Consider the following 9,910-nt stretch of genomic DNA (forward strand, 5'->3'; position numbering starts at 1 on the left):
ATGCCGCAACACTACAATGACCACTGTCAGGAAACACATTCTTAATACAGAGTTGGACAGAAAGATTCAATGAGTTGATGAAGTACATGTTAATGAAGGATTTCTTTATATTTCTCAGGTTCTCTCTCTCAATTGGATGGTAAGTCCCCTCCTTTTTCAGTTAAATTCTTTATATTCCTAATTCAATGATTCAACCATACTAAACAGCATTAAATCTCTTCACATCTTGTGTATGCTGTATTTTGATCCCTCGTCCATCTGTATTTGTAGTGTGTGGTATGCCTCTACTCAACACTAAGATTGTGGGGGGTCAGACAGCCACTCCTGGAAGCTGGCCATGGCAGGCCAGTCTACAATCATCCGGCAGACATTTTTGTGGCGGCTCCCTCATCAATAATCAATGGGTGCTGACAGCTGCTCACTGCTTCAGGTTAGGACTCATACAAAACACTTCAGTCAAATATGAATGGACAATGTTTTCATCATATTGTACTATTTCCATAATGATAATGACATTTTATCTCAAAACCTGTTTTTGGTACAATATAAATACTATGAGACCAACTTTCCTTCTGATCCCTACTTTCCAGTTTAAAAATGAGAAGTGGATTGCAAAGAAGGGTTAGAAGTCATTTGTAGAAAATAAAATATATCTTACATCGCTGAGATGGGTTCTTTAACACAGTTGTAAATTAAAACTGTTCTCCCCCAGCTCCATCCATCCTAATTTGGTGGTCGTCTTGGGCCTCCAGAACCTGCAAGGCTCCAACCCAAACTCAGTGAGCCTGACGGTATCTCAGATCACCGTCCACCCCAACTACAGCAGCAGTACCAATGACAACGACTTGTGCCTGCTGAAGCTGTCCTCCACAGTGACTTTTACCAGCTTTATCCAGCCGATCTGTTTAGCTGCACCAGCCAGCACCTTCTACACAGGAACTACTAGCTGGGTCACTGGCTGGGGCACTACTAGCAGTGGAGGTTAGATCATGATTTGTCAAAGTCAAAGTCACATTTATTTATAAAGCACATTTATAAAACAACTTATGTCGACCAGTGCTGTACAGTCAAAACATATAGCCAACTAAACATATTTATAGGACATGACAAACATAAACAGCACTTGCTACCCATTTGCAGACTCCAATTCAAAAGAAAATAGATGGGTCTTAAGGAGGGATTTAAAAACGTTGCTACTAGTAGAGGACCTAATACATAAAGGTAGGCTGTTCCACAACTCTGGAGCAGCAACAGAAAAGGCACAATCTCCTTTAAACTTCAACCGTGACCGTGGAACACAAAAGCACTTTGTTGGATGACCTAAGGGTCCTTGAGGAAGAGTGCTGGCTAAGGAGGTCTGAAATATAGGAGGTGCTGATCCATGTAAGACATTAAAAACAAATAAAAGAACCTTAAAATCAATCCTATATTTAACAGGTAGCCAATGGAGAGAGGCCAGCACAGGAGTGATGCTTTCTTTCTTTTTTGTACCAGTTAAAAACCTAGCAGCTGCATTTTGAACAAGGTGAAGTTGGGACAATGTAGACTGACACATTCCCATATACAGTTACAATAGTCCATACGGGAGGAAATGAACGCATGAAGAACTGTCTCTAAACCTTTAAGGGGAGAATGGGTTTCAATTTGGCAATGGCACAGAGTTGGAAGAAGTTGCCTCTGAGCATTTATCAAAATTGAGATCTGAATCAAAAATTATCCAGAGGTTTTTGTATAGCTATGTACATTGTTGGATAGCGGGCCTAAGATATTAACACCTTAAGAAGAGCTGATTCAGTGCTATGGCAAGCCCTAAAACCTGACTGTAATTTATCCAGAATGATTTTTATTGAAAAAGGAGGAAAGCTGGGAAAAAATTACTTTCATATTACTTTTAATATGGGGTTGGACCACTGTATGTTTAAAACATGACAAGACTGTGCCATTGATGAGGCAGCTATTTATTATGGACAATATACTGGGACCAATAGTGTCCAGCACTTCTTTAGTGCTGGACACTAAAGAAGTGAGGGAACTGTGTCCTGGGGGCAGGTAGTAGGCTTTATGTGTGAGAATAAGTCTATCACATGTGAAAGAAATATGGGTTCAAACTGGTTAAAATCAGAGGGGTCGTGATCTGGAGGTAAGATGCAAGATCTTATGGCATCTATCTTGCTAGTGAAGTAAGACAGGAAGTCTCAGAAGTTGCTTCAGGAAAAGCAGTAGCAACTTGATGTAAAGCCTTGTTTATCACATTAAACAAGACTTTATGATTATTAGAGTTGTTAGAGATAACATCAGAGAAATATTTGGCTTTTACTGTTTTAACAGAGAGTTGATATTGAATTAAACAAACTCTCAGAATTTCATATGACACTTGCAACTTACATTTTTCCATTTCCTTTCTGCTTTTCTGCACTCTTGTCTGAGAGTATGTAGAGTATAATGTTTCTTGTCTGAAACATTATTTAGCTTGGGCTGAGTTCTAGCTTTCGCTCCCCTCTTTTTAATAAAAGGAGCAACAGAATCATGGATGTCAGACCAAGTGGAATTAAACATAGTGACTAAGCGCTCTGTGCTCAGGCTTGAGGGAGCCTCAATACTGCTGATGAGGGGAGAAGCCTGCAATTATCTGAAAAGAGTTTGGCAGTGGAAGTGTTAAAAGAGTGAGAGAAATGTAAAAACTCTCTAACCACAGGCTTAGCTGGAGAGGAGATTATCAGCAGTAGGGACAACAGAAGATATGAAGACTGAGAAATATTGGATAAAATTCTTATGTATTTAGGAGGTCTATATACAATCGCACACAGCATTGGACTGGACAGTTCCACCTTGATCAGCTGTAACTTGAAACTTTGGTATGTTTCAACTGACACAGTGCTTCCACTTAAAAGATTTTTAAAATAACTGCTAATCCTCCACCATGACCAGCGATTCTAGGGGAACTAAAAAAATCAGTTCACCAGTTAAGCCATGTCTCAGACACGAACAAGGAACCTAATTCACGAGATAAAAATAAATCATTCAAAATAAAAGTTTTGTTCGAAATAGACCTTGCATTTACCAAGGCCATTTTAACGGAGATGTGTTAGGCCAGATGGCATGTAACAGGATCGCCAATCTTCTTTGGAATGGAATTGTAGCCCAATAAACGTAAATTACAGTGGTTGATTACTCTCTTAAGAACGTGAGTCTAAGAATATGTACGAGGCAGGTACGTCTCAGTGAGATGAATGGATTGCGACAGGGTCGATCTCCAGGAAACACTGGACCACTTGGCCAAGAGGGTTGTTTAATCCTAGCTAATATGCTTTTTCGTTTACCCCATTTTCTGCGGCGTTTCCTCTTGTGAGAGGTGCAGTTAGGGAGCGGCACCGACTTGCTGGTAAACAAGGGAGAGAGAACTTCTGTCCCCCTGGACTCCGACTGCGTAGATCAGCAGCGGCGGCCAGAATATGGAAGAGGCAACTTGGGCAGACATGTAGACGAACAACACGAACGTACAGAGAAATTCGATGTGACGGCTCGCCAAAGAACAAACTAGCGCCATCTTGAACGTCAGTCAGGAGCTAATACGCAGGCAAATCCCTGGGGGATAAAAATCTAATGGAATGTCAATAATATTACATGAAATCGTTCATCTGTGTATAATGTTTAACTTCGTTGTGTGAATGTGTCTCCCATGACCTTAGGGTCCATCTCAAACACACTACAGGAAGTGTCTATACCAGTAGTGGGGAACAGGCAGTGTAACTGTGACAATGGACTTGGCACAATCACTAACAACATGATCTGTGCCGGTCTGTCAGCTGGAGGAAAGGATTCCTGTCAGGTAAATCTCAGAGTTTAATACAGTCTGAGTGAAATACACTTTGGGAATATTCCCTAGATAATATCATACCTACCCAGTCCTAGTTTAAAAATGATTTTTGGATGCTGTATTAAAAATGCTTCCTCATCTGTGACTCAGACTAATCTAGAAAAATTATTTAATATTTTTCATGATTACAGTTTAATCTGTGATATAATTATTTGTATGTGTAGGGGGACTCAGGAGGTGCGATGGTGAGCAAACAGGCCGGTCGCTGGATCCAGTCTGGTATTGTGAGTTTCGGAACAGGCTGTGCCCAGCCAAATTTCCCAGGAGTGTATACCAGAGTGTCCCAGTACCAGACCTGGATCAACAGCATGATTAGCACCAACCAGCCAGGCTTCATCCCCTTCTGCTCCAGTGGGACTGACTCTGACCTCAGCTTCACCTGCCCTGGTCTTCCAGCCCCTACAACTTCCACCAGTGCCCCCTGTACAAGTCTGACAACCGTCACACCCACTCTAACTCGTATGTACCATAACTATCTTGGGCTTATTTCAACACCTTATAGTGAATCCCTCTGCAACTGATCTGACTGTTGGATCACTGAATATGATCTGTCTCTGTAGCTGTGGTCTGTGGATCTGCCCCATTGAACTCGGCTGTTGGTGCTGGAACGTCATTAGCGACAGCAGGCTTGTGGCCCTGGATAGCCAGCCTGCAGATAAATGGCGTGCACGTCTGTGGGGGCACGTTAGTTGCGTCAGATTCTGTCATGAGTGACGCTGGCTGTATATCCAGGTAGGTTAACTCTAGTATAGTCACCTAATACTGGCAACACTAAGAATGTACAATATTGGTTAAATAAAATCTCATATTTGGTCCTATATTTTTGCACGTGCATGTTGTTTAAGTCACATTTCAGATTATTATAACTGTATGGTAGATTGTTTATAATATTATTTTGGAGTCCATTATATTCTATAAAATAAAATGATTATAAAGATTATAAACATTTAATTTGGTTACTTCTGTGACTATTGGTAATCGTTAAGAAATTATGAATAACAATGTTACAATCTGGCCAAGATCATTCCCCCAAGATACAGTGAGGGATTCTTTTTTTTAATCCCCTGCTGATCTTGTATGTTTTCCCACTGACAAAGAAATGATCAGTCTATAATTTTTATAGTAGGTTTATTTGAATAGTGAGAGACTGAATAACAACAAAAAAATTCAGAAAAACCCATGCCAACATTTTTTTTCCTTTTCTACAGATAATGAGCTGAGATTTGGAGCACACTTTTAAAGTGAGTCTTCCTAATCTCAGTTTGTTGCCTGTAGAAAAGACACCTGTCTACACAAGCAATCAATAATTCAGATTCCAAACTCTCCACTATGGCCAAGACCAAAGAGCTGCCCAAGGATGTCAGTGACGTGATTGTAGACCTACACAAGGCTGGAATGGGCTACAAGACCATAGCCAAGCAGCTTGGTGAGAAGGTGACAACGGTTGGTTCGATTATTCGCAAATGGAAGAAACACAAAAGAACTTTCAATCTCCCTCGGTCAGGGGCTCAATGCAAGATCTCACCTCGTGGATTTGCAATGATCACGAGAACGGTGAGGAATCAGCCCAGAACTACACGGGAGGATATTGTCAATGATCTCAAGGCAGCTGGGACCTTAGTCACTAAGAAAACAATTGGTAACACAAAATCCTGCAGCGCCCGCAAGTTCCCCCTGCTCAAGAAAGCACATGTACCCATCAGAAATTTGCTAATGAACATCTGAATGATTCAGAGGAGAACTGGGTGAAAATGTTGTGGTCAGATGAGACCAAAATCGAGCCCTTTGGCATCAACTTAACTCGCCATGTTTGGAGGAGGAGGAATTGCTGCCTATGACCCCAGGAACACCATCCCCACCATAAACATGGAGGTGGAAACATGCTTTGGGGGTGTTTTTCTGCTAAGGACAACAGGACAACTTCACCACATCAAAGGGACGATGGACGGGGCCATGTACCGTCAAATCTTGGGTGAGAACCTCCTTCCCTCAGCCAGGGCATTGAAAAATGATCGTGGATGGTTATTCCAGCATGACAATGACCCAAAACACACAGCCAAGGCAACAAAGGAGTGGCTCAAGAAGAAGCACATTAAGGTCTTTGAGTAGACTAGCCAGTCTCCAGACCTTAATCCCATAGAAAATCTGTGGAGCGAGCTGAAGGCTCCAGTTGCCAAACGTCAGCCTCGAAACCTAAATGACTTGGAGAATATCTGCAAGGAGGAGTGGGACAATATCCCTCCTGAGATGTGTGCAAACCTGGTAGCCAAGTACTAGAAACGTCTGACCTCTGTGATTGCCACAAGGGTTTTGCCACCGAGTACTTAGTCATGTTTTGCAGAGGGGTCGAATACTTATCTCACTCATTAAAATGCAAATCAATTAAAATCAATGTGTTTTCTGGATTTTCTGTTGTTGTTATTCTGTCTCTCTACAATTAAAATGATAGACAGATAATTTCATTGTCTGTGGGCAAAAGTACAAAATGAGAAGGGGATCAAATAATTTCTTCCCTCAACGTATGCTAACATTTCACCATAAAAAATAACAGGGGAATGATCTTCGAAATTCTCATATAGAACAGTTCAGGAGACATATCGTCATAAGGAGTTCTGAACAGATACTGTACACTCATACATATCACGTTCATAATAGTGGTAGTCTGTACATAAACCAGACATTCACTGCCAGCCTCATTAAAACCCCTAAAGCATTACACAACAATGAAAACGAAGAGTTGTGTCAACCTCACAAAAAAAACACCTAATTCCATCTTTCCAGCCAGCCCAATGCCTCTCTGTGGACTGTGATCCTGGGTCGTCTGAATCAAAACGGCACCAACCCAAATGAGGTGAAACTGAATGTCATCAACATCACAAATGAGCAACTTGACTGACAACAACGTGGCTATTCTCCAACTGGCCAACAAACCCACATTATCTAACTACATCCAGCCTATCTGTCTGGATCAGGGAACCAACACCTTCAGTGTAGGGACTAACTGCTGGGTGGCTGGCTGGGCCACAGGACAGGGTGGAGGTGAGTGGATGGACTCTCTGAAATGAAATAAAAAAGTGAAAGGTGTGTATATCTATGAAAGAATTTGATAAACAATGGTAGTTGGTCCACATAACCCTTAATACACTCTTAAAAATAAAGGTTCCTCAGGAGCCTGAATTATTTTTTATGTTTATGGTAAGAGGCTTTGACAATGTATAGGTATTCACACCACGGATTGGACATCCCACTTTCAAACAGAACAAACCAAAATAGATGTTTTACTAAACCACCTCCCCACTAAACCAAATTGTCCATTTTACTTCAAAAATATCTGTTGTAGCACATTTATTAGGTATCTCACAGCGTTGTGTATGCAAATAGCTAGTAAATAAGAACCTATCAAAACGCTAACAAAGTTTCTGAACAAATATTGGGGTCACATAAGGATCCTGAGCAGACGAATCACAGCTCTTCCTGAGTAATGTAGGTCACATAAGCCAGGCTAGTTCTTCAGAACAAAGCTATAAGAAAACACGTTAAGTTCTTTGAAGGACACTAAATTGGGTGGTTCTTAAAGAATTAATTAAAGAGTTACCAGTAACAGCCAAATCTGTGTTTCATTCATTAATTTCCAGTCCTTTGGGGTTCACAAAGTGAAACCCTAAGACAAAAAGTAATTCATAAAATGATATCATAAATATGTGGGCCTAAGTATACTCTTATGCAGCGGTCTGAAACTCAAATAATACAGGCCACATCAGGCCAGCAAGCCACATTGTCCTGGCTTGGAAAGTTGAATGATTATTCTTGAATTGCACATCTTGCCACAATATGGATTTAAATTTTATTTTTTGTGCTGGTGTCTAACTGAATACTCTTCTCAATGCATGGGATCTGAGGACGATTTTGTTTAAAGTGCACTACTAAGGCTTGAAAAGACTATACAATTTCTAAAGAAGGAAAACGATTAGTAGCTTAAGTCTTTGTTATCATTTGGACTATGACTCCACAGAATTATAACTAGCTAACGTTATAGTCGCTTGCAACTTTGCTTGATAATAACAGGATTGCCATTATCTTCTTCTTCTTATTGTCAAAGGTACGTGGCAAAGTAGTTTTCTAGCAAACAGCGTACTTTAGCAATGTTGTTGTATTTCCATTAGGGCAGTCCCTGATGAAGATTTAAAACAACAATATACTTTCTCCCATAGACACACTCGGTTTGTTAATAAAAACAAGAGGTTTGACGCTTTAAGCCATGGTATCGTAACAAACAAAGAAACAAAAAAGTCAGGGGAGCTATAACTTTACTCTTCATGTTTCTTCAGATGCTACCAAAAGCTGATAGAACAAGATAATTTTTAAAGCCTAACTATTGGAGTTTCTCCCGGCTCTGTGGTATCAACTCTCTATCAGCTCCACAGAACCGGGTGGGTTGGGCAGCCAGAAGATTAATAAGACTCGATCTGTTCATGATGTACCACACCTTAGATAATGCTGTCCAAAAATATTACGTCTCACACAAAGGGAATAAGGTAATACGTGAGTGTTATTGCTGCCCCTTCATAAGCAATGCCCACTTTAGTAAAGTCAGAGACACAAATGTCTCCTGTCTAATGTGCAACAAGCATGGATATAATAAGGTACAAATATTTCTGTCTCCCTTTCCTCAGCTGAGCAAGCCCTGCAGCAGACCCAGACATCTGTAGTGGACTGTGTCAATGTTTCATCTACGAATAGCATTTGTACAGGAGCTGTGACACTACTGCAGGTACAGTCAATATTGACATACTGTATAATTGCCTGTAAATCACTGAGGTCATGTTTTCATAATCATATGACTATGTGGACCCATGCTTTTCTCTGCTTTACAGGGGGATGTGGGTGGTCCTCTGATGTGTCAGGTGGGCAACTCATGGTACCAGGCTGCTGTGTTGACTCTTCCCAGCAACGCCACTACCCTTAACACGACAAGTCTCAGCAACGCTCGCCGACGCAGGAGTACCAGCACCCCCCAGATTCAAGGTCTTCACCAAAACCTCCTACTTCAAGACATTCCTGATTAACACTTTGGGAACACTCCTATCCCCCACTACTGAAATCAACTCCAACAACGCCACTAACCCTACCAATGCTACTAACACCACCAGCGCTACAATGACTGCATCAGTTGTTGGCAGAAGTGGAATGTCCCAGGGCTACTCGTCCACTCTCCTCCTGCTCTGGCTCTACCCTGTCCTCCTTTTAGGTTGGGGGTGACACTATGCAACTCCATGGTAACCAATGAAATGAACCATACCGCATATAACTTCTCATTATCCATTCATAGTGAAGCAGTTGAAATCTTGTATTAATTGTCTGTTTCTGGGCTTTTAAACAAGCTTTATACCAATCATCCTCGTCAGTGTCTTCTTGTAAATCGGCCTTCCAGGCATTTAATTTGATTCAGTATTATATATACATCAGTATGCTGTAGTATTTAGATATGTGGCCTTTTCCTTCAAAAAAAGTGTTACTTCTTCAAGTTTTGATAGAGGTGGTATAGGCATTGGCTGCTTATATTTTTATGACATATAGTTAAAAAATAAGACATTTCAGGATTTGACGCAATTAATTAAAAGAAACTGCAAATGTATACCTTTGTGGCGTAGGGGGTAAAGACACAGCCAGGTGGGAGACCCAGATGAGAATTTGAGGGAAAATGGCAACATCCCTTCTAATTGCGGGCCGGCTCCTTTTCTGGTTCTTAGTGAGAAACTCCAGTGGAGGTCATTGAGAACCACTTGTACCTTATGCAACCGCTAGGGGGAATTATCGAGAAACAGGACCGCCATGTTTGAGGAGTGGGCTCAGGCAATCTTCTTCTCTAGTCTTATGAAGAAACAACAACAAACCAGCACAATCGTTCTCTCTTATTATTTCTCCTGTTTCACTGGTTTGTGAAGTGTGAAACACTAATTCCTCATAATCTATATTTTTCTAACATGGTTAGTAGTTGACAACAATCTGTTGTCAGATATTGAATAGCATATT

At 41.0% G+C, this 9,910-nt stretch overlaps 1 pseudogene; it reads left to right on the forward strand.

The window, feature by feature from the left end:
- On the forward strand, positions 1 to 9,281 carry LOC105006386 (annotated as a pseudogene).
- Positions 9,282 to 9,910: the final 629 nt, after the last annotated feature.

This window comes from Esox lucius, chromosome 23 (assembly GCF_011004845.1).
Source record: "Esox lucius isolate fEsoLuc1 chromosome 23, fEsoLuc1.pri, whole genome shotgun sequence".
In the NCBI taxonomy this organism is placed as follows: Eukaryota; Metazoa; Chordata; class Actinopteri; order Esociformes; family Esocidae; genus Esox; species Esox lucius.